The sequence below is a fragment of the Chinchilla lanigera genome, unplaced genomic scaffold, assembly GCF_000276665.1.
Source record: "Chinchilla lanigera isolate Chin_1 unplaced genomic scaffold, ChiLan1.0 scaffold00029, whole genome shotgun sequence".
Lineage (NCBI taxonomy): Eukaryota > Metazoa > Chordata > Mammalia > Rodentia > Chinchillidae > Chinchilla > Chinchilla lanigera.
In genome coordinates, this window is record NW_004955430.1 from 5,422,791 (window position 1) to 5,445,110 (window position 22,320).

Here is a 22,320-nt window from a genome sequence, read left to right on the forward strand (position 1 = left end):
GCTTGCCAGGCAGGCGCTTTTGCCACTGAGCTAAATCCCCAGCCCAGCATTCACTGTTTGATTGCCCCATGTAGTTGATTATTATTTCTTTAGATAAGTGCATGCGAAACAAGTGTAGTTCTAACAGCTCTTTTAAAAGAAAGGTTATATATTTTTAAACATCTTTAACTCTCTTTTTAAAATCTTCCAATGATTTAAATTTTTCTACATCTGTTATGGCTTATATCTAGACATCCCCCAAAGCCTCATAGCTGGGGCTTTGGGGAGGTGACTGGACCACGGGTGTGTGATATTGGATTAGTCTACTGATGGCTTTACAGCTGGGTGTGATGTTAGAGGTGAAGCCTGGTGGGAAGAGGTGGGTCACTGTGGGCGTGGCCTTATATATACAGTGATTTCCTGTTCTCTCGATTCTGTTCTGCTTCCTGCTTGTTATGCCATGAGCTCTTTCTCCTCTGCCATGCGCTCTTTCTGCTCTGCCACGCACTCTTTCTCCTCTACCATGCCACCCTCCCTTGGAGCCAGCCCACCATGAATTGAAACCTCTACAAACTGTGAGCCAAAATAAACCCTTCCTCCTCTAAATTGTGGGTGCTGGGTATTGTGTCTCAGCAACAAAAAAGTAATTAAGACAACATTTGTGATACATCACAAAGCACCTTATCCCGCTTTCCATGATTAGAGAAGATACAAACTCCTGAAGAATTTTTATCATTTTAACTTCCCTTCCACATAAGAAAATTCAATTTTATCTATTTAATATTTGCATTGTAAAATATTTAAAATATATAGAACAAATTGGTAAATTAAAAATATTTATGTACCCACTATCCAGTAGAATAAATCAACATTTGCCATAGTCCTTTCAAATCTTATTTTAAGAAAAAATAGACATAATTTAAGTCTTCCTCCCACTCCTTCCTGTTTTTACTCCACTCCCTTGCTTAACCCCCAAGTAAACTGAAGTAGGAGATATTGTCTCTATGCATGCTTGCTATACACTAACTACTATCATACTCTATAAATTCATTCATCAATAAATACAGTGGTACCTCAGTTCCTGAACTTACCTCATTCTATGATTCTGGAAAAGATGGCCACATTTGTGTTTGTACAGGAAAGATGGCCGTGTTTGTGAGCTGAGATACCACTGTATAGCATAAATCTGTAAATTTTTGCAGTTTAAACAAATTTTGTCATATTGGATGCATGACTATATAATTTAGTTCATTCAAAATTATGCTTGCAATGTATGTGTGTTAATACAGTTGCCTTAATGCTGTGAGGTATCCTACTGGATGAATATATTGAAACTTCTGTTGATGAGTATTTGTATTATATCTACTTTTTTGCGATCACAAAGCTTCAGTGGCCCTAACTGCACATGTTTTTTTGTACACAAGTAAGTCCAAGGATTTTTCTTGAGTATACAGTAGCACACTGCAGTGTTACATCATAGCGAAGGTCTAATTTATACTGGTCTAGTTACTGCCAAATTGCTCTTCAAGGTGGTGGTACAATTCATACCAGTGCAGTAAAATTCATACCACCATACTCTCTGTGGGATAGGGTATTTTTCACTTTGTCTGCTGAGCCAGGGGTAGCACTGCTGACGGTTTCTCTTGGCCAGGCCTCAGGCTAAGCTACTCGTATGTCCGATCCCATTTAATCCAAGCAACAACTCTATATGTAAAGCAAGTTTTACCGATCCTATTCCACAGATAGGAATCAGAGGCTGGAGATGCGCAGCCACTGACACAGGGTGAGTATCACAGCAAGCACTGGGATGCTCAGAGTAAACAGCTGTATCTGGCTACTGGTCCAAGGCTTTTAAAACACAAGTATCAATGGCTTTTAAATTATAAAAACATCCTTTTCATTGACCAAGGCCATAATTCGAAGCCACAGATACAATTAAGTTGCCCAAGGGACTGACCAATGGGTATACGGTACTAGGCTGAACTCCTCCCACCTCCCTCCTTACCCTCAGCTTGAGGCTGAGCAAATATCAAGGTTGTTTCCTTGCTGGTTTTCCCCAGGAAACTGGCAAAAGGCACTAAGCTGGGTAGTACTTGGGGCTGAGCCCCTGGCTTCTGAAACCCTGCCGTAACCAGGTTCAGAGAGCCTCCCCTCTCCTTCCTGTCGGAATCCCCACTCTCAGTCAGGGTACCATGAGGGCAGCAGTCATGCAAACCGTTAGGAACATTTCTCCCAAAAGAAAAAAACAGCACAAAACCTTGGCAACTGCATCCGAATAAATGGATCCTCAGGATGAATTTCAACTTAGGCCCTGGTAAACCAATAGAATGTTAAAAAGACACATGAATCCATTTATTCTGATTCAGAAGTGAACTCAGGACCAAAAGAGAAATCCTCTCAACCTGATAAATCAGTTCCAGAAAAACCCTCTCACCCGTTCCCCATCCATCAACACTACAGTCAAAAGATGAGAGATGTATTATTGGCTTCACTCCTATACTTCTGCATTGCAGTTATCCATACACTGAGTGTGGCTGAAGAGAACTGATCCTGGGACAGAGATCAGGAAACCCTGACTCACACTGAAAGCACACCAAAAAAGTGGGGCTCCCACCCCGAGAGCCACACGTGCTGCCCTCCTGGTCACATGGCTCCTGGACATGAGCTCCGCGCCAGTGCTTGCAACTTACTTCCTGTTCCTTTTGGCTATACCAGCTCTTCTATAGCATAGTGACAGGAGGGTTGTAGACAGGCTTGTGGATGGAGATCTACAAGAATCATGGTCTGGGGTGTTTTGGAGGATGCTGTGAGGAGTAAGCAGATCCCAACATAGAGAGAAGCAAAGCTTTGGGGTCAGCTAGACCTGAGTCTGAATTCACTTATTAGCTGTGAATCTTGGACAAATGACTTATCTCTCTGCGGCTGTTTCCTTGGCTGCAGAGATGAAGGCAGTGTCACTTACCTCAGCTGGTTATTATAAGGATTTAAAAATAATGTGTTTACAGAACTTAGCAGAGCGGAGAGCACACAGTCAACCCTGCTGCTCCTTACTGTAGCAATTCTGTGAAAATTAGAGACAACAACCAGCAGAAGCAATTCTAAATCTACGTGCCTAGGCAGTGAGTATCGCCCCATGGAGTACAGTGGACCACTTGCACAGCGATGAACACTGGCCTTGTACGTAGCAGCACTCAATAAATGGTAAGTAAGATTTTATTGGTAAGAATAAAAACTATCACCAGCCAAGACCTGCATGAGTGTTTTGGATGGCACCGAATTCCCGGGGGAGCTTGTAAATGAGTTCCCAGTCCTCTAACATGTGTGTGCAGCTCAGTGACAGGGGGCTTGGGAGGGGCAGTGCGCAGAGGGTAGGGAATGTTGCCAGGCAGTAGTCCCAGCAGGAGACAGGCCAGTGGAAGGCTCGGGATTCTCAGGTCAAGCCTAAGAGGAGACCTCATCAGTCAGGGGCAAGGTGAAGGTCTGACAGCCAGGAGGTCAGCCTACCTCCCAAGATAGCCCTGAGCAGCCTACAGGGCAATGACACGAGTGAAAGAAAAATGCCCTATGCACCGCAGGGCACACAGAAGGATTATTACTACTTCTCACTCACCTATCTCTGCGTGGTGAAATCGCTGTTCTCCCAACAGCCTTGAGAGGTCCTGCATTCTAAAATATCACTATCATATTTTTTAAAATTTATAAAAATAAGGCATTTAAAAAAAAAAAAAAAAAAGAGACAATTTCACTCCAAAAAACTGGACCAAAGATACTAACAGGCATTCTCGGGACAAAAAATAACCAGCGAACAGAAGAAAATGAGCTAAATCTAAGTAACCAAAATAAATATTAGAACAGAATGAGACAATTTTCTACTCATCAGACTAGAAGATTGATGATAGGAGAAGCTGCTAAGGTCACGGGGAAATCTGAGCTCTCTCATCCTGTTGCTGGGTGCATATGGGGCTTTGAAACATCATAGAAACCAATTTGGAAGGTTTTATGAAAATTTAAAGAGAACATACCCTCTAACTCAGAAGCGAGACCTCTGAGAGTTGATTCCACTGAAATAAAAGCATCAGAATATACAGTGAAATGCAAATGATGTTCAGCGCGGCTTTCTCTCTACCAAGTAGACACAGCCTAACGCCTATCAGGGGGTAAAACTTCTTTACTGCAGGAAGCTACAAGCACATTAAACACTGGAGGCAGAGCGATGCACGCTGACCTGAAGGATGAACCAGCTACCGCACTGAGTGAACTGCAGCGACCCCAACACGCAAATAGCAGGCAATGATTCTGTACAAACAGCACATGTGTGTTTGCACACAGGAATACACGAATACGTGTTCTACGCTCAGGAGAACAACCGGGAAGGATGCACAGCACACTGTCCACAGTCAAGGAATCTGGGGTCGTGGCCAAACAGCCAAGGGGAAGGGAATGCAAGACATTAGCTTCTTATTCTGCATCTGTGGAAAACTTAAAAGGGTGGAACTGTGGTTGATTTTCCCTTGCTTTTGTTTAGTATTTTTTCAAACAAAATTTTCAAAGTAAATGGTCATTGTAGAGCAGTTGGGAAACACTGAGAAGAATTTTTCCTCATTTTTGTCTTTTATATCTTCTCCGACTGGGGGTCCCGCCCGTACGACCTCAGACCTCATGTTTCACCATTGCGGGACCCAGCACTGTGATCAAAAGCAAGGGACAGATGGCACGGGACAGTCCTTAGACACCGGGGCTGGAAGAGAACCCTAAACCTGGCTCAGATGAACAGAAGTCAAGTCACACACTTTGTTTTCCAGATGGAGACCGTGAGCTCAAGGGCATGAAGAATGACCAGCGAACCAAACACGTGCAAGGACAATAAGCAAACAGCAACTCTACAGCGTGTCCTGGGGGCTTCTCCAGCCGGGTTCACTGCCAAGCACCGGCTCAAAAAAATCTCCTATCAGACACTTCACCCACATTATTTTCCCGCTTACTTCACCCCAGGAGACAGATGACATTTATTCCATTTTGCCAGTGAGGAAACTGAGGCTCAGAGTAGTTAAGCCTGCTGGGAGAAAGGTCACGTGGCATATAAGTGGCTGACGCAGATTTTGTAACCAGTGACATCGATCTAATTCCCTGGCTCGTATCTTCTAAAGGAAAACTACTGCTACGTGTCAAAGGTCTTTTGGTCAGGATGTGTGGCAAAGCGCAGTTCTCGAGATGTCAGCCCAAAGTGGGCATACTAAGGGACATCTCTTTAACCACCCCAGGCTGTCTGCCAGAAACACCAGGTGAGGATTCCTTGGTGTGTCCCAATGTGCGGAGAGGGCAAGGAGCTGGGATTCTAGGTGACCCAGCAACACGGGAAGGGTGGCTGGGACAACCTTTCTGAAGCTTCTGAGTTCACACGTGGGTCCTGCATCAGCAGAGGCTGTGTTTGCTTGCTTAGTAGCCCGGGCCACTACGGGGCCTGTCCCCATGTCAGGGCATAAGTTTTGTTCATTCCATTTTTTTTCTCATGTGTTGAAAAGTACCTGACCAGTAAGCTTTTGTTTTGAAAATAAACAGCCTGCTGGATTCCACACCTTCCAGGCCCATGTCTTTAGCTTTTATGGATGTTTCTATCTCCCTCCCGCCGTCTCCTTGGGAGCAGATGTTTTTCTTTTATTCCTCTGGGATTTGGCTGGCAATTGACTTTTTCATGCTAGTAGAATGCTAGGAAAGGGTAGAAAAGGAAGAGCTGTGAGGAGAAGGTGGAGTGAATAGTGAGCACCAGGCTTTGCTTCTTTATCTGGAACACTTTTTTCATTTCTCTTGGCCTTACCAGGACCTCAGCGTCCTCTCTACAATGACAGAGCACACTTTTTTCATCAGCTAGAATGAAAAATGACTAAATCACACTGGATCAGATTACTGAAGGGATAGGAGCTCACTGATCTAAAGGCCAAGCCAATAGGTGTAGACACCCAGGTGCTTAAATGAGAGCAGCCCTCGGAAGCCCCCACCCGGCTTTGCTGATAGTGTCTCTTCACTTGCCCGCCAGTGGCAGCTGATATTCTACCGTTGGAGTCATTCCTCGCACCGATAATGTGCCTGCTAAAATGTACGTAGGAAAATAGTCCTTCACATTTGCATAGAACGTCAGTGTTCAAAAACTTTTCACCCCAGGAAACAGATCACATTTATCCTATTTTGCCATTTTTTTCTGGCAGTTTTTATGCCATTTATCTCATTTTTCTCCCTACTCACTCAGTGAAATAAATTCTATTAAAAAATTCTATGTGTGCTTAACATGTGGCAGGTTCTGCATAACACGCTCGTGATATACCGGCAACCAAGAAAGATATGACATCCCGTGTCACTGCAAGGCAAAATGGCAGGTCAGTGAACTACACCTGGGATTCAACTCCTCAGCCTTCCCTGCTCCAGTGGATTGTGCGGCTCCAGTGCTCCTTCCACTCCGCTATCTCATCCCCACAATATCTCAGGGGGATGAGAAATTTCACCTTAGCCACCACCCTCACTTTGGTGTAATCATCCCTTGGTCAATTTCTACAGAATACTGTATCCATCCAAGAGCAGGACTGGCACCGGGGATGCAGAAGGTGGGCCCCACCGAAGGCATGGAACCCAGAAGGGCTGTCTGTAGGATTCCAGGTTGCATACAATGCACAGAACATGCGAGGGAGAGGCCCCAGGGCAACGAGGAGGAGGATGTGGAAACACAGACACCTTCTCCCCTTTAGAGCAGTGGTCTTGCGCTGATTCCTTTGTGTCTCCCTTTATTCTCACTCTGCAAACTCCCCGCTCTACCTGGAACTATCTCGCCTCTGCCCAGTGAGCCTGCCCTCAGATTCTGGCCCTGCTTGCTGTTGGCCCCTTCTTTTCTCTGCACTGTTTTCTCTGAGTTCCACCCTTATGTATTCAAGTGACTACAGAAAGAGAAGTGGTGAAGAGACGATAGAGAAATGTTCAGGGAACAGATCTCCAAAAACTGCTTGTATCGCAAGTGCGATGTTGGCATGGAATAAGCCATTACAATCCAGGCTCTTGTGTTCCAGGAAAGAATTGCCAAGATATTAGCGTGCGTGGTAGCCCACAGGAACGAGCACCAGACAGTAGCAGGTGGAAAGCAGCTACGCTTCACTGACGATGACAGGAAGCTGTGCTCAGGCCCGATCCGTGGCAACAAAAGATAGGGCGCAGACAGTAAAAGGGACTAGGGTGACAGAAAAGTAAAAGTACTGCACAAAGGTCATAGCTCACAGCAACAGCAATAGTGCATAGAGAAGTCAGGCTTTTGGAATTTAAAGCACATACACCCTTACCCAAGCTGCCTCCCCCGAAATTCCAGGTGGGACTGAAAGGAATGATTGACATTCATGCTTGTCCCAGAATTCACTCTGATCTTGATTATATTTATGACACATAGTACATATTGCTGAGCCCTTAATGCGTCTGAGGGAGGGCGAAGGTGACCGAAGGTCTGGCGAGTAGATCCACCTTTCAGATGCTCTCACGTAGTGCAACAGAGATCCCCTGGGTTTTTCTTGTTTCACTTTCGAGCTCTCTTAGGACAATGGAGGGAGGGATGACCATAGAGTGCTGTTTAGAATTAAAGGGATGGAAGGAAGTGACTCTCTCAACTCCACCGTACCACCAAGGAACAAACATGTTTCCTTTAAGATGAAAAAGTTGTCAATATGATTAAATGACACAGAATAACACTTCCTCGCTTTCTCTAAAATAAAAAAATCTAGGCCTAGAAACACAAATGTGTGCATGCATAGGGTTTCTGCGTTTTGCCATCTATACTGGAATTTTGCTAAGGCAGGGCCTTCCAGTGACTAGAAGTTACAACAGAAGGCTGGGGACTGTAGAGCAGGTAGCAACAGACAATTCTGCTTTTCCTCAAGTTCTTTGATTACACGGTAATCTTTCTCAGCTTTTTTTAAACAGCCAGCTATCACCACCACCACTGTCACATCAGCACCATTATCAACGTTCTTTTCCCTACCACCCACTTACCGTTATCTTCCTCTGTTTCACTGCCATTACCCTATCGCCACCTTCATCATCATCGTTAACATCCTCATCAAATGTCATCCAAGAGCCCCGTACTATGGACCAAGTTTTATGCTGTGCAATTCACAGATATCATCCCACTTCATGTTCGTATCAGCTCTGGAGAGCTGGTCTGCTATTTCAGTTTTATAGATGAGAAAAATGCAAACGCAGAAAAGTTCATTAACTCCTTCACGACTGCATACACAAGACATCCGAGAACCAGAAAGTAAATGCCGACCTGACCTGCTGGACTCAGAGACCTTGCTTCCCCATGCCAGGGTGCCTCTCTTGGAATGTGAAAGTAGACAAACCTGCCAATGACACCATCAATAGTCAAGTTGTTCCAGAAGAGGAAGAAATGAGTAAAAATAAGTACAAAAATCTTGCCATAAGTTGCCAACGTGGTGATGCCAGGAAGTTCACGTTCCCAGCCCTGGTCACACTGAGATACCTGCCTTTCAGCACACATATTTTTCAGCTTGTTAATGGAGGTGATTCCACATTTGTTCATAAATGATTTGTCATCATCTGAAAAAAATGCCAAAAATCTAATGCAACGACCCAAAGATAAAGATCCTCTCATCTTATTTACTTAGAAGGATTTCCAGTTAAAACTATTTTCTCTAGTAATGCACAAGATTTAATTAATCCAAAATCAAGATATCTCTTTAAATGTCAACAAAAGTTGGAGTCCAAAAGACATGGATGTGACTGACTTATCTTAAAGGACACACTGAAACACACAATAGTGGTTTAATAGCATCTCTTCAACATTTTGTCTCCTAAAGGACTTTGAGGATTATTTTAGGAGGAAATTTTTCTTGACCAGCACCAAAGCTCTTCAAAGATTCTGTTCCCATCCCTTCCCTCTTTGGGAGACAGTGGAGGAGAAAGGGGAGGTGAAAAAGCCCTCTTGTAAATCTTTTTTCCAAAACTCTCTGGCTGAACAAAGACTTTCCCATTTAAGAGCAGGTGACAGAAAGATTTCTTCCATAGCTAGCACATTAAGACTCTCCGCAGAAGTAAACAAATCTGTTATGATGAAAGCCGGACATTCCTCAGGGCGGGGATCTAATGAAAATGTCAGTGTTTTATGCAGTTTAAAAACTGACAATTCAACAGTTTTACAGGAGCTATTTAACATTTATCATCACTTACAAGAGCTCAAATGCAGACAAAGGAAAAGGCAACAGAAGAAACCAAGTGACTCTGCTCCAAAGCCGCCATGTTACCAATTACCTCTGGGAGCTGTGCAGTTCGTCAATTACCCGGCAGCCTCAGGCAAGAGGGTATGGGTCTTGGCAAAGGCCTGCTGGAAATCCATACTCCCAGATAAAATCATCACAGTGACCACACTTTGCACTTTCATTTACACCTTACACCATTAAAGACTCGACCACTAGGGAACTAGAGTACCAGAAAAAGCCTTTAAACCAACTGAGGATGATGCATTAAGAGCTTCTGAGTGTTTGCCAAACTCTGCTCTAGATAATATCTAAACCACTAGAAGAAGAGAAATAGAATATGTAACTCCAAAACCAGTGCAGGGAGAAATACAAAGAAATAAAGAAAATACAGTCAATTCAAATAGGGCAAGATAGGAAAGTGGAAAAAAAAAAAAGAAATAAAACCCATGATACTAAACTATGCAAAATAAGACAGTTAAATCCACCTAGATTAGTTACAATAAATACAAATAGCTTAAATTCATCTATTAAAAGACAAAGAAATTGCATTTAAAAATTCAGCTTTATGTTGCTCATAAAAATGGACCAGGGACACACAGCTTTCTAAGGATGAGAAAATATATACTCACGCATACAAATCAAACTGATATTGTTGCAGCAATATTATCAGAAAAAATTTAGATAAAAGAATTAAGAGGGATAAAGGGGTATTAATGAAAGATAAGAACAAATCACAAGGAACTGTACCATTGCATCACAAAATTTTATACAGTTATAAAAGCATATCCTAGAAATACAGCACATAACAATTGACAGAATTACTAAGAAATGACCAAATACACAACCATCGGGAAGACTTTAATTCTTATCTCTTAGAAACTGAGCAGTTAACAGCGAAAACATTAATAGCTAGACTTCATTTATATAATATATAAGCTTCACCTAAAACCTACACAACGAACAACCACTCAGAGACTGCATTTTCTTCAAGTATACATGAAATATTTACAAAAAATTAAAGATAGGTTTGGCCATCAAAAAACACCAGCAAATCCCTGAAGGGGTGGTATATACTTGACCTCTGAATTTTCCTGCTAGCAAATAATGAAATTTTAGAACCTTACAAATCAAGGCCAATCCACCCTGTTCTCTGCCTAGAAATCAGTTCCCATCCTGCAAGGCTTGTCTTATTGTTTTACCTCTTTAGAAAAGCCTTCTGTGACCGCCCTCTCTCCAGGAGCTTCTCTTACTCCCAGTCACTCCTTCTATTATCAATCAACTGTATTTTTTTCATGCAACTTAGTAGTCCCAGAGATCATCGTTCTGTTTTTTCACTGGCTGATTTCCCACCCACCTACCCTTACTGAAATGTAAAGTGTTTACAATATCTGGCTCCTGGGATGGAGCCCAGCACATAGTAGGAACTCAATAAACATCTGATGTCAGCCTAACTTGGCAGGCTATAGGGGTCATTGCTTCTCATGGTGACCAATGCTCACCCTTAGGGCAAATCACATTATGTGAGGAATATCTGTTATAGTCTCAGTAAGGGAGCAGGTCTGTCATCATATCTACAGTAGGTAACAGATGTCAAATAAATGGCTGTTGAATAAATGATCAAACCATGACCTCCCGTGTATGCCAGGAGATACCTGACACATTGAGAAACTGCAACACCTACTTAAAACCATGTCTTGGTAGTGAAAGTGCTTGATTCCTGACTGGGAACATCATTTCGCTCCCCTCCCTGTCGCCTGCACCGCAGTCTATGACGTATGGAGACTGTAAACGAGACAGAGAACACAACCTGTGAATGTCTTGTTCTCCACACTATTTCTGTCACTAGTATACAGATTCTAGCCTTTGCCAAATCTCTTGTGACTGACTTAAATCATTTCGCAAAATAGCTGCATGTAAGCACAGGAACTGCATTGGTCAATTTAAAAACAAAACAAAAAAAAACAACAAAAAAAGAGAGTTTAAAAGAAGAGCTTGTTAGATCAAAATCATCAGTGCAGTTATCTTAGTAGCCCAAGGGTTAAAGAAGGAGGAATCACTGTGTGACTTTACATAAATTTCTCACTGGCATAAGCCCAGCTTCCACATCTATGCAATGGTTATAACATTAGTGCTTACTTCATAGGTTGCTATGAAGACTAGTTAGGTTACTGCATTAGAATACTGAATACAGTACGGGTCCCAAGGACCTTGATAAATGTCACTAAGGATTCAGGCCCAGGCCCTCACATAATCCACTCAGTTATTCTGCATTCATTTACTAGTTGTGCTTAAGAAACTGGCTTTAGGTAATATGTCTCCCAGAGGCCTTCCAGAGATGTACCACTATTATTGAATGAGTACTAATGTTTCTTTAAATCTGATTAAATCCATTCCTTATTAAAGTGTGGCTAGAAAAATCCTGACCAATGCCAGATGTATTTGTTAAATGATCTTCCTACTGAAGATTTCAGGAAGATGAGGCTGCTGGTGGTGGCGGGGAGGGGGGTGGGAGATGACGGCATTAATTAACAAAGGGAAAGATTGTCCTGGGACATTCTTCTCTGACCTAACGCTTCTCCTTCCTCAGAAGGAAACATTCTAGAATGGAAAGTTTCCATCACAAACATCTGCTTGCCAGATCTGCCCCAACACTGTAGCCACTGGTGAGAGGCCATCCGGCACTAAGGACTTTCCCTGGATAGGCACCCATTCAAAGAAGAGCACAATGAAACTTCAGATTTATCATGAAAGATAGAGGCTGCATAGCTTTACTCTTTTTAAACATCAGAATATTCTGTAGCCTTTCCCCCCTTGAAGTTTCGTTTTATTTCTCACATCCTTTGATTCAGAAAAGCACCTGATGATCAAAAGGTACCAGGGACTCAGTAATGTTCTTAAATGCTAATGTTTAAATTCAATAATGTTTTTAAATCTTAGAAGTCACAATAATGTCTACACGCATATCAGAGAATTTGCCAGACATGTATTTATAAAGCATTCTATCCTGGTGCAGGGCAGACAGACTGTGCATGTATGAAGCCTCCCAATGGATTAAAAGCCCCCAGGCAAAGAACAATTGATGTTGAATATAGAATTTGTTCCCTTTATGACCGGTTCTTTAAATAACAGCACTACTGATATTTTGAGCTGGATCAGTAAGTTGTCCTCAGCATTACAGAATGCTTAGCAATTTCCCTGGACTCTGCCTAGTACATACCAATAACACGTCTCCACACACATCTTGAATTGTGATAGTCAAAAAATGAATCCAGATATTGTTGAATAAATCAGTCTCTGAAGAGTCATGGAAAACATATATAGCAGTTTAAAAGGGCTTAGCAAATACCAGGAAAAATCTAAACACCAGGAAGCAAGCACTAGAAATATTCTGGCAAAATGACTGACTTGTTTAGGAAAAAATGACCACATGGATCCAGGAAGAAACTAACAGGTGCCTTGAAGGAGCACGGATCAGGTAGCCTCTGGAACCGGCAGGCACGGAGGACTTCCAAACCAGTACATAGAAGAGGACACGGTGTGTGTTCACATCCTCATGCTGCCTCCTCCCTGCCCAGGTTCAGTTGATAAACCTGTGACTTCCAGCCAAGACAATATTTTTGTCTCCTGCATTGTACCCCTTTTCTGTCTGTTTTTTCTTCCAATACTGGGGATTGGATTCAGGATCTTCACACTGTACCCAGTAAATTTTTTTTAGCTTTTTGAGACAGGGTTTCACTAAATCGCCCAGGCTGGGCTTGAGCTGGTAGGCTTCCTGCCTCAAGCTTCAATGCCTAGCTATATCAGCACGTGTACACTTCTCTGAGTCCACACTTATGACAGTGGCCTGCAGGGCCCCAGGAGGATTCAGGAAGGGAAGCAGAAGCCTGTAAGAGTGGCGATGGGTACAGGACACTAGTCCCAAGAGCAGGCGGGCCATGCATGAGCCATAAATCCAACCTTCCAAAGCTGTCCAGGAGGACATGGCCTCAGGGCCATTGTGTCAGAATCACTAAGGCAAGGCTGGGGCCAGTGCCCTGTGATTCTTATGGGTGGTGAGCCATTGATATCAATATATAGGTTCTGTCATACGGCATGTGGACAGGAAGTAGGCGGGACAAAGCTGGGTATCATCATGCTTATGCCGACCACAACAAGCCTACCCCATGGCCTTCTTCTGTAGGTCCAAACCAGAGTCACCTTCTGTCTTGATGGGGACCAGGAGGAAACCTAAATGTGTCCAGGTTTGCTCAGGCCAACACCGGTGACCGGTATACTGGAGAGAGCCTGCTGGGATGAGGGGTATGCTTGAAGAATCCTGAGGGAATAGGGCTCAGTATATCCAATCATCCGATTTCCCCCCAAAATTCAGAAAGCCAGAATTGTTTGCCCCATTTTTAGGTTTTAGGAACTGTGTAAAAAAAAAAAAAGCAATCTGGGCAGAACTGATTTTTAAGCTCACTTGGGAGGCCAGGCTCAAATTCTTCAGACTGAAGAAACAGACCTTTCATTTCAATCCAAAAATTCCCCCTTCTCAGAAAGACAGCAGGTCTTCTTCAGTTCATAGACACCTAGGTGCTCCAAAGCCTGTTTTCATTAGTTTGTGAATTTTTTAAAAGGCTACTCAGACCACATTGAAAGTTTTACCTGCTGCCTGTGATTTCACACTCACCTTCGCTGTGTGCGGACGAGCAAGCTGTCCTTAGGCACTCTAAAATGTCAAGACTCATGTCACAAATCTAGAAAACAAGGTCTCTCTCCAGAGGGAGAGTTCTGCCTCACTAAAGAGAAGCAGACACACGCAAAGCCTGGCACTTGCACGCTCACTCCTAGACAGTGGAGAGTGTGAAGTCGGGGGCTTCAGGACAGGAAGGCCAGGGATTCAGGAGCCAGAGAGCTCAGGTCCTACCTCTTCTACAGCCAGCAGCACTGACACTTGACTGTCCTAAGCAAGGCATTGCGTTTGGTGGTACAGTTAAAGGAAAGTTCTTAGTAAATGTTTCAGGGTAAGTGGATGGAGAAATGAATCGGGGAAGTCTTTTATCTCATGCTTGAAATTGAATCTCTACATTGCCAGAGCATTTGGATTTGCAGAAATGCTTTTCTCTTTTAACAACAATTTCTTGGGGCCTGATCCATGCAGTCAACATGCTAGGGACCAAGAAAAACCGGAGAACCCACCCTCCAACTGTGTCCCAACTAGCAGGACTGGTGGGACACATGCAAAGGGGCCTCTGGGCTGAGAAGGCAGGGGGAGAGAGAGTTCCTCCCTCACGGAGTTCTGGCCACACCTGAGTAGATTTTTGGAAGGTGTTCACAACCGTCACCAGGAAGTCAGGGATGCAATCCCCAGGAAATAGTGAAGAGCCTGCAGGCAGTTTGTTTTCAAGGACCAGACCCGCCCTGAAAAGGAGTGTCTTCGAGAGATGCACCAAGAGTTAGAAAAAGCATAAAAGGTAGAGAAATACGTGCTAAGGTGCTAGTGTCACATTCAGATACAGAGCATCTACGATTAGCAGACTCAGAAATCCAAGTCTGTGGGAGAAGTACTCTTCCGCTGGGGTTCACTGCAGCAGTGTTTCCAACCCACTTGGTTATTTGCCCAGAAGGTTCTCCGCTGAGGTAGCCTGTGTGGGCAGAGTCCCACTTAGCAAGGGAAGTGATGCCAGCTTCCTGGGGACATTCTCCTTTGTCCCGTCCCATGCTGCCAAGCTAGACACCTATCCAAATCTTTCACACTCTTGACCTTGTGACCCCCGAACCCCCTGAGGGAGCCTCTGTCCTGGTTCTCAGCTCTCCAAGCTCTCTGTATTTGTCCTTCAGAGCATGTTTCAGAATGTGAAGATATAGTTATTTGATGAAGCCTGCCCAGCCTGTGGGGTTGGCATAGGAGCACTTAGCTACCCAGTAGGGCAGACTGGCTTTGTCTTAGTAGAAAGGGCACCCTCAAGGGTGCTGGAGCTTGTGGGCATAAGGAGACTTCCCCCTTCCCTGCGAGGGATTTACAAGGTGAGAAGAAGCTGCGGGGTGGCTGGCAGGAGCACTTCCCCCGTATCTCACCCTCCTTGTTAGCACTTCCAAGCTGACCTTTTGCTCCTCTGCAGAAGGCTTCAAATGAGAGGCTTCCTAATGAGCAAATGATGTCCAAATCCAGAGATGGTACATTTATAAAATAATAGCCTGGGACTACGAAAATTACAGCTGGGATAGTCAAAACAAAAACAAGATGAAAAGCCCCCCCCCCAAAAAAAAAGTAGCCCTTATTCTTGGGTCCAGAAGTTCTAAACATTTAAAAACCCTTTGCTTCCATTGAATTCATTTAAAAAATTATATTTTAAAAATTTCCTCCTTTGTCATTATGAAGAGAATCTTGAGAAACACTATTTCCACAGTGTATAAAAATCCACCCAGCTACTTTATTCTTACATTACATGACCCATTTAATATCTCAAAGAGCCATATTCTTAATAAAAAGACAAAACCCCATAGATGAGGCCCATCTTTCCTAAAACTAAGCGAGGACAGCAAGAGTCATCTGTCTCCTCCATAAATGTTGTAGGGCAACACAATTTCACACTGGTCTCTCCAGCCACGGTTACTCGGTTCCCGGAGTGACTGAGCACCTGGACCAGCCCCGCCAACCCTCAGAGAGAGAAGTCAGTAACAATACAGGCCGCTAAGGTGAAACAAAAACTATGCACTATTTCCTTACCGATTTGGCAAGTCTTTTCAGGCGTGGCTATGCTGTGAGATGAGTCCAATAACACTACAACACATCGCTAGAGCATTCTATCTATCTATCTGTCTATCTATCTATCTATCATCTCTCCATCTACTCATCGATACATGAATCAATGAAGGCAAGAGTTTAGAAGTATTTTGCTGCATGTGAAAAATACTTCAGTGTCCAAGCCTGTTGTTACTCCTTTACCACGCTCTCGCCCTACCTTCCCCTTCCTCCACGCTCCTGCTGACCCCACACCCAATGGGCACGTTGGGGGCCAGAAAGAAGCCTGGTGCAGTGTGACAGAGCACAGGGAAGAAAGGGAACGGTACCAGATGGAGCTGGGAAGGTAGGGGACAGAACATGCCTGGCCTTGCAGGCCTCAGTCAAGCAGTTAGACTCATTACAAGAACAAAGGGAACTGCCTGCAGGGGTTTAGGAAGTGAGTATATGATGTAATTTACATTTTATAAAGATTGCTCTGCTTAACTGTCTGAACTGATGCCGTATGCCCTTGATCAGAACATGGGCTCCTGGATGGCAGAACTGTAGTCACACACCTTAATACCTCCACATTCTGCACTGGCAGAATTTTAAACCAATGTCTCTCAGACTTTTGCATGCAACAGACTCACCATAGCGTCACTGAGACATAGCTCCCTGGACCCCACTCACAGAGTTTCTGATTCAGCGGGCCTGGGAGAGGCCTGAGGACTTATACTTTCTATGCGACGGTGATGGGATTCAGGTTATTGGTCCAGGCACTGTACTTAGAGAACCTGTGTTTAAATCTGTTTGTGGACTAAATCAATCCATGAAGGGACATGGCTGAAACAGTTTTAAAACAAAATAACCGAAACAATGAGTAGTTTGAGTATGACCTAAAACAGCATTTATTCACACTGCACGCTGATCATAGGGAGATTAACCTATTGTATATAGAGCACTCTGAAAGGAAATAGAGCACCGTGATGAGACAAGGTAGGATACTCACATACTGCACTGCGAAGTTCAATCATAAATTAAAGGTAATTCAAAGATTAATTTTTTTGCAAAAGTATGTGATTTATTTGTGTAGGCGGTTATTACATGCCTCAATCCAGAAAGGATATGAGGTGGTGAGGCATCCCTTGATGCTATTCCAAAACTGAAACTTTCACTAAATGTTTCCTTAGAACTCAGGAACAGAGCTCGCAATGGCCGGTGGCTGTGTGATTCAAAGTGCGCAGTGTTTGTGAATATACTTACTGTAAAACGAGGTGGGATGAAACTCTTTCCTGAAAGGAACTCCCCAAAAGTCTAATTTACATGCATATTATGCTAGAGTAGAAGTGCAAGTCAAGGATGCAAAGTATAAGGAGAATCAGAACCAATACATCAGATCCAGGACGGGTGTGTCAGAGTGCTGTACACGGAGCATGCGCCCAATGCCTTACTCTGTCCCGCCACATATTAGGCTGTAGTTTCCATGTGCAAACTTCCATCTACCCAGACATTATCACTACAGGCCCATCAGTAATGGACAGGTCAAACTCAGGTGCAGCCTGGGGCGTATGGGTTCAGTAAGGGGCTCTCTTGCCTGGAGCTGAAGGTCATAGGGCTACGTTCTGCCTGGGAAGAAGCTAATTAGACACTCCAAGACTGGGTGGTGATGACTCTAAGTAAATTCATCCATGCAGTAGATACTAGGGATTTCATAGTCTAGCACAGTGGTGGCGAACCTGTGGCACGTGTGCTGCGGCAGGCTGTTTGTTATCACTGGAAGAGCTAAAAGGTTTGCCATCCATGGTCTACCAGGTCACCTGGTGAGTAGAAGAATTCAGAATATCAAAAGTCAAAGGATCATCTGGCACAGGGGCAAATGCTTATCTATAATTCCAGCTACTTAGGAGGCTGAGACAGGAGGATCACATGTTTAGGGCCAGCCTGGGCAACTTACTGAGATCCTATTTCAAAATAAAAAATAAGAGAGGCTGGTGCTGTAGCTCCTTGGTTCAATCCGCAGTATCAGGGGGAAAAAGCTATTGGGTCAAAACAAGAAAGACTGTTGAAAATCACGGGCCTTGGCAAGCAGGTAACAAATACAATAGTCACTAAATGGCAACCAATGGAAGACCCACCTCTCAGTTTATGTTGCAAGACACAAACAGCATTGTGCAGCTGCGACAAGACCGATGCAAGAACTTACATCATGTGGATCTTTGCTAGAGGGAGTCAAGGAACAGCCTGGCTATGAATCAAATACAAAATAGCAGCCTTGCACGCTAGCAAAAGTGAAGTACACGTGAGCTCCAATCTCCAAGGCCATTATTTCCGAGTCTCTCTGAACCCAGCACCCCAACACATTTGCAGTTACCCACCTCCAAAAGGGTCAAAGTAAACACTGGACCTGCTCTGGTGTTAAACTGCCACCGGATCCTCCCTGCTGTCTCCCTCCTCTCTTCTTCTTTACAGACAGGTAAAGTTGGATCTCTTGAAGGAACTGGGGGCTCCCACTCTAGGCAAAGGTTGGACAGGTGATCAATGTACAGCATGAGATTTGTCTGTGCCTACGTGCCTCCGACAGAGCTGGATCATCTAGGGCAATGAAAATGGTAAGCAACAAGAAAGCAGTATTAACAGCAAGGGTAGGGAAACCCAGGCAGCACACACAGTCTTCTAGGACACTCAGCGACCACTGCGTTCCTCACTCATTCACTCCACATGCTTATCAAGCACCGTGCTAGACTCTGGAGGGAGATAAAGGAGTGGCAAATGGAAACTCAGGCCCTGCCCTCGCGGAGCTTCCGGGCTATTCTAGAGACAATGAAGCAGGCAATTACAGGACAGTGGGTGGGGGAACCTGGAGGGTACTATGGAGCACAAAGCAAAGGCAGCCAGCCCAGGCCGGAGGAGAAGTCGGGGAGGTGCCCAGAAGGGACATTTAACATCGAGCCTAGGGCCCCATGAAGCTAGCCAGAGAAGACTGGAGTGGGTCAGGATGTACAGATCCTAAGACAAGAGAACAGGGCTGGTCCGGGCGGTTGGAATCTGTTTGTTCTCAGCCCACAATCCTACACTACCCACAGGATGGAGACTTGGAGGCTGCAGACCCCGTCACAAGGTAGTCTTCCAATTTCTATCACCCAGTCGTGTTTCTGCATCGCTGGTGGGATCTCAGAAAGGTCAAAGACTTAGGAAATAGTTGGTTGTACTACAAGTGTGAAGGAAACAAAAGTATGGAACCAAAGGGCTCTAAAATAGACCCATCTGCAGTGCTCTGCTTCCTGCAGAGCAGCAGCGTGGGGGAGATGCCGTCCTCAGCTAGGACTGTCCAGACAGACAAGGTGCAGGACCACCGTTTGGCATCACCAACCCCGGAGCCCCAAGGCGCCTTCCCTTCGGCTCTCCCATTTTGCCCTCTCTTCCCTCAAGTCCCTGATGACTTGCAGAGGGAGCATTTTGTGCTTCTTAACTTTGGCGTTTTTTATGTCTAAAAGGCTATCACAGACATAATAACTCCACCGTGCCGTATGCAATTAAGGGAAACCAGATAGCTGATGAAGCCAATATTGTCAAGGGTCTTAATGTGAGGAAAAACAAAAAACAACACAACAAAACAAAACGCCTGTGAAAGTCCAGCAGCTTGAGTGTTGTTGTCCTGGGTTCTAGCAGCCTGTGTGCTATGAAAGAAGCCATTGTAAAGTGGTTTAAGAAAAGGCAGTAAGCACGGGGTCATTTCACAAAAAATGCACAGTCCAAAGTACCATTTTTTGTTTTAATATTATCACACAACTCAAGTCCTACAACAACATCCCTTCCTGAGTACAGAAAAAAACAAAACACTCACTCCTAAGAAGCAGAGCAGGCAGGTATTTATGAGACAAAGAAAGGATGTCTTCTTAACCTATGACAACACAAATTTGTTTAGGTTTTCCCTCCGCTAAGTAAGTAAGCAATTAGGTTTTTTCCAATAAAAATATCCCCGTACATGTGCAAACACCAGAGGCAATCGTATAATTACCCTGCCCAATCAGATTCAATTGCTGACAGTTGAGTTCCCACTGCTCATTAACTTCAGATCACAGCGAGGTCTTTACGGAAGCCCTTTCCATCTCTTCACAAAGGTTCCTATGATACCAGGAGCAACCCCAGCACTACCTCATGCGGGCTAATCATCCCCAAATTGCCAGGGCCAAGGCCAGCCTACTCTGGCTTGCCTCTGACAAAATAAAAAGAGAAACATGAAGACACGCTGGCTTAAACAGCGTTGCTTCGTTTGAGGATCTCACTTCTAAATATAATAGTAACCTTTCACCCCCACACTTTAAGTGCCATAATTATGTAATTAAAACCAATTATGTCATTTACTAGAGACTTTTTCGAGTCAATTACCTTAATCATTGACCTCACAAGATTTCCCATTCTGACCTGCAACAATGAGAATTGGGATAAATTTAGACACTGGCTTCCAAAGGCTGATATGATCTAGCTGTGTGGGTTGTAGCTGATCTAGATTTCTCTAGACTCTAGAAGCTGAAGTTAACCTGTTTACCAGCGTTGTGAGTTTACACACTCTTTCTAATATCCTAAGGTAAATGACACCCTCCTTGATAGTACCTTCCATGTTACAGATGAAAAAGGCTGCGGGGAGAATTACAAAGCTCTCTCAAGGTATGCAGCTGGTTAACCGGGATGCTAGGACATGAACCTAAGTCTTCTGCTGCTTCTCAGTGGCAAGTTGTACTTCTTAGTAGCAAATTGTGTGTATATGTGTGTGTCCTCCTATGTATCTGTTTCTCCTATTTTTATTATCTTCCTTCAACTTTCCTTTTGAGGCGGTAACACATCTGTCCTGCTTTCAGCTCATATGTATTACATGGAGTTCCACAGCAGCTCAGGGGTGCGCTGTAACCTAAGCCATACCCTCCCTGCTTGTAGTACTTCCCCAGCTCCAGCATTGCTTGAAGGAGGAGCACATGAGCACATCCAAGCCAATGAGACACAGTGAGGCTTTGCTGAGAATCTTGGGAAAGGGTCTCTTCTTAATGGTGCTTAGATGTGAGAAGATATGAATGCTGGTGGTTGGCAGCCATCTTATCACCAGCAAAGGAGTGAAAGCAAATGTGGAGCTATGGGAAGAAAATCTGGCTCAGGAAGCATTCCCTCACGCTCCCAACCTGCTTCATGCCCACCTTCTCCTGGGCACTGAGAACATGAGTGAGCTCAGAAGCATGTGGGAGAAAACATGAAAAGGGCCACCACCTGCAGCTTGGGCAGACGTGATGATTAGAAGGATGGAATTAATTGAGCGTGGTTGTAAGCAGCAGTCCTGCCTCCTGCTTACAACAGTTAAATGCCTCCAATTCTTGAGTTATTTAAAGAACATACCATTTTATGGGCAGGAGGAAGCACTTTAATCTGCAAAATGATTTTTATCACAAACTAAACATCCTTGTAACTTTTTGGTCTTCTACTTCTGTCAATGTTTTCTCTTCTTGGAGTTAAGACAGCTGCTAGGGCTGAGAAGACCTCCTCCAACCTTGCTCTTTGCCTGGTTCACTGGTCCCCTCATATGCAACTCCTGGATTCACAGGGCATAAGAACTCAGGACACTTGCACTCGTCAAGATGGAGCATTTTATTTCCCTTTGCCTTTTTCCTTGGTCTTGAGAGAAGGTAAAAACAAAGAGCTAGAGTTCTTTTAATGGTAGGAGTTTCAACATTGGTATTATTAAAGCTTGGGGCCAGATCATTTTTGTGGTTGGGACTGCCGATAGGATATGCATCAGTCTCCCTAGTCTCCACCCACTTGATGACAGTCACATGCATTTCCTCAACAGGGGACAATCAGCAATGTCTGAGGACATCATCAAATGTCCAGGGTAGGGACCAGGATCATCCTGGGTTGAGAACCACTGCTTTAATAGAATGTTTAGGGTATGAATTGGGTTTTCTTCACAGCACCTTTGAAAATACATTTTCTTTCAGTATTATGTGCTCCTCTACTTGAAATGTGAAAGTGAGGGAAACACCACTTTTAGAGCTTTACAAAAGCCATGTAAAGTATCCCATAAGGACAGTTAACTGGAACAAACAAACAAAACAAAATAAAAAACACCCAAGAAACTATCATAGCTACAAAACCGCTACTTTTTTTTTTTTTTTTGGTTTTTTAAAACAAGGTCTCACTATGTAGTTCAGGCTGACCTTCAACTCACCATGTAGCCGAGGCTGTCCTCAAACTTGTGGCAATTCTCCTGCCCCAGCCTCCTGAGTACTGGGATTACAGGTGTTTGCCACCACACCTGGCAATTACTGACCCATGAAGGCCAAAGGTAGAGGAAAAATGTATCAAATGGCAATAATTTTATCTAAAGACCAATGAAAAGACAAG

General features: G+C 44.1%; 1 protein-coding gene across 10 annotated transcripts in view; it reads right to left on the reverse strand.

The window, feature by feature from the left end:
* The window catches only part of Erc2 (ELKS/RAB6-interacting/CAST family member 2), a 963,719-nt gene that overhangs the window by 77,600 nt on the left and 863,799 nt on the right, over positions 1-22,320 (reverse strand). Inside the window, exon 20 of one of the 10 annotated variants that reach the window (XR_001234567.1) lies at positions 18,306-18,522. The exons of the other annotated variants lie outside the window; for them this stretch is intronic. The gene's annotated coding sequence lies outside the window, so the exon portion shown is untranslated. The remainder of the gene's footprint in view (positions 1-18,305; positions 18,523-22,320) is intronic. 10 annotated transcript variants of the gene reach the window in all.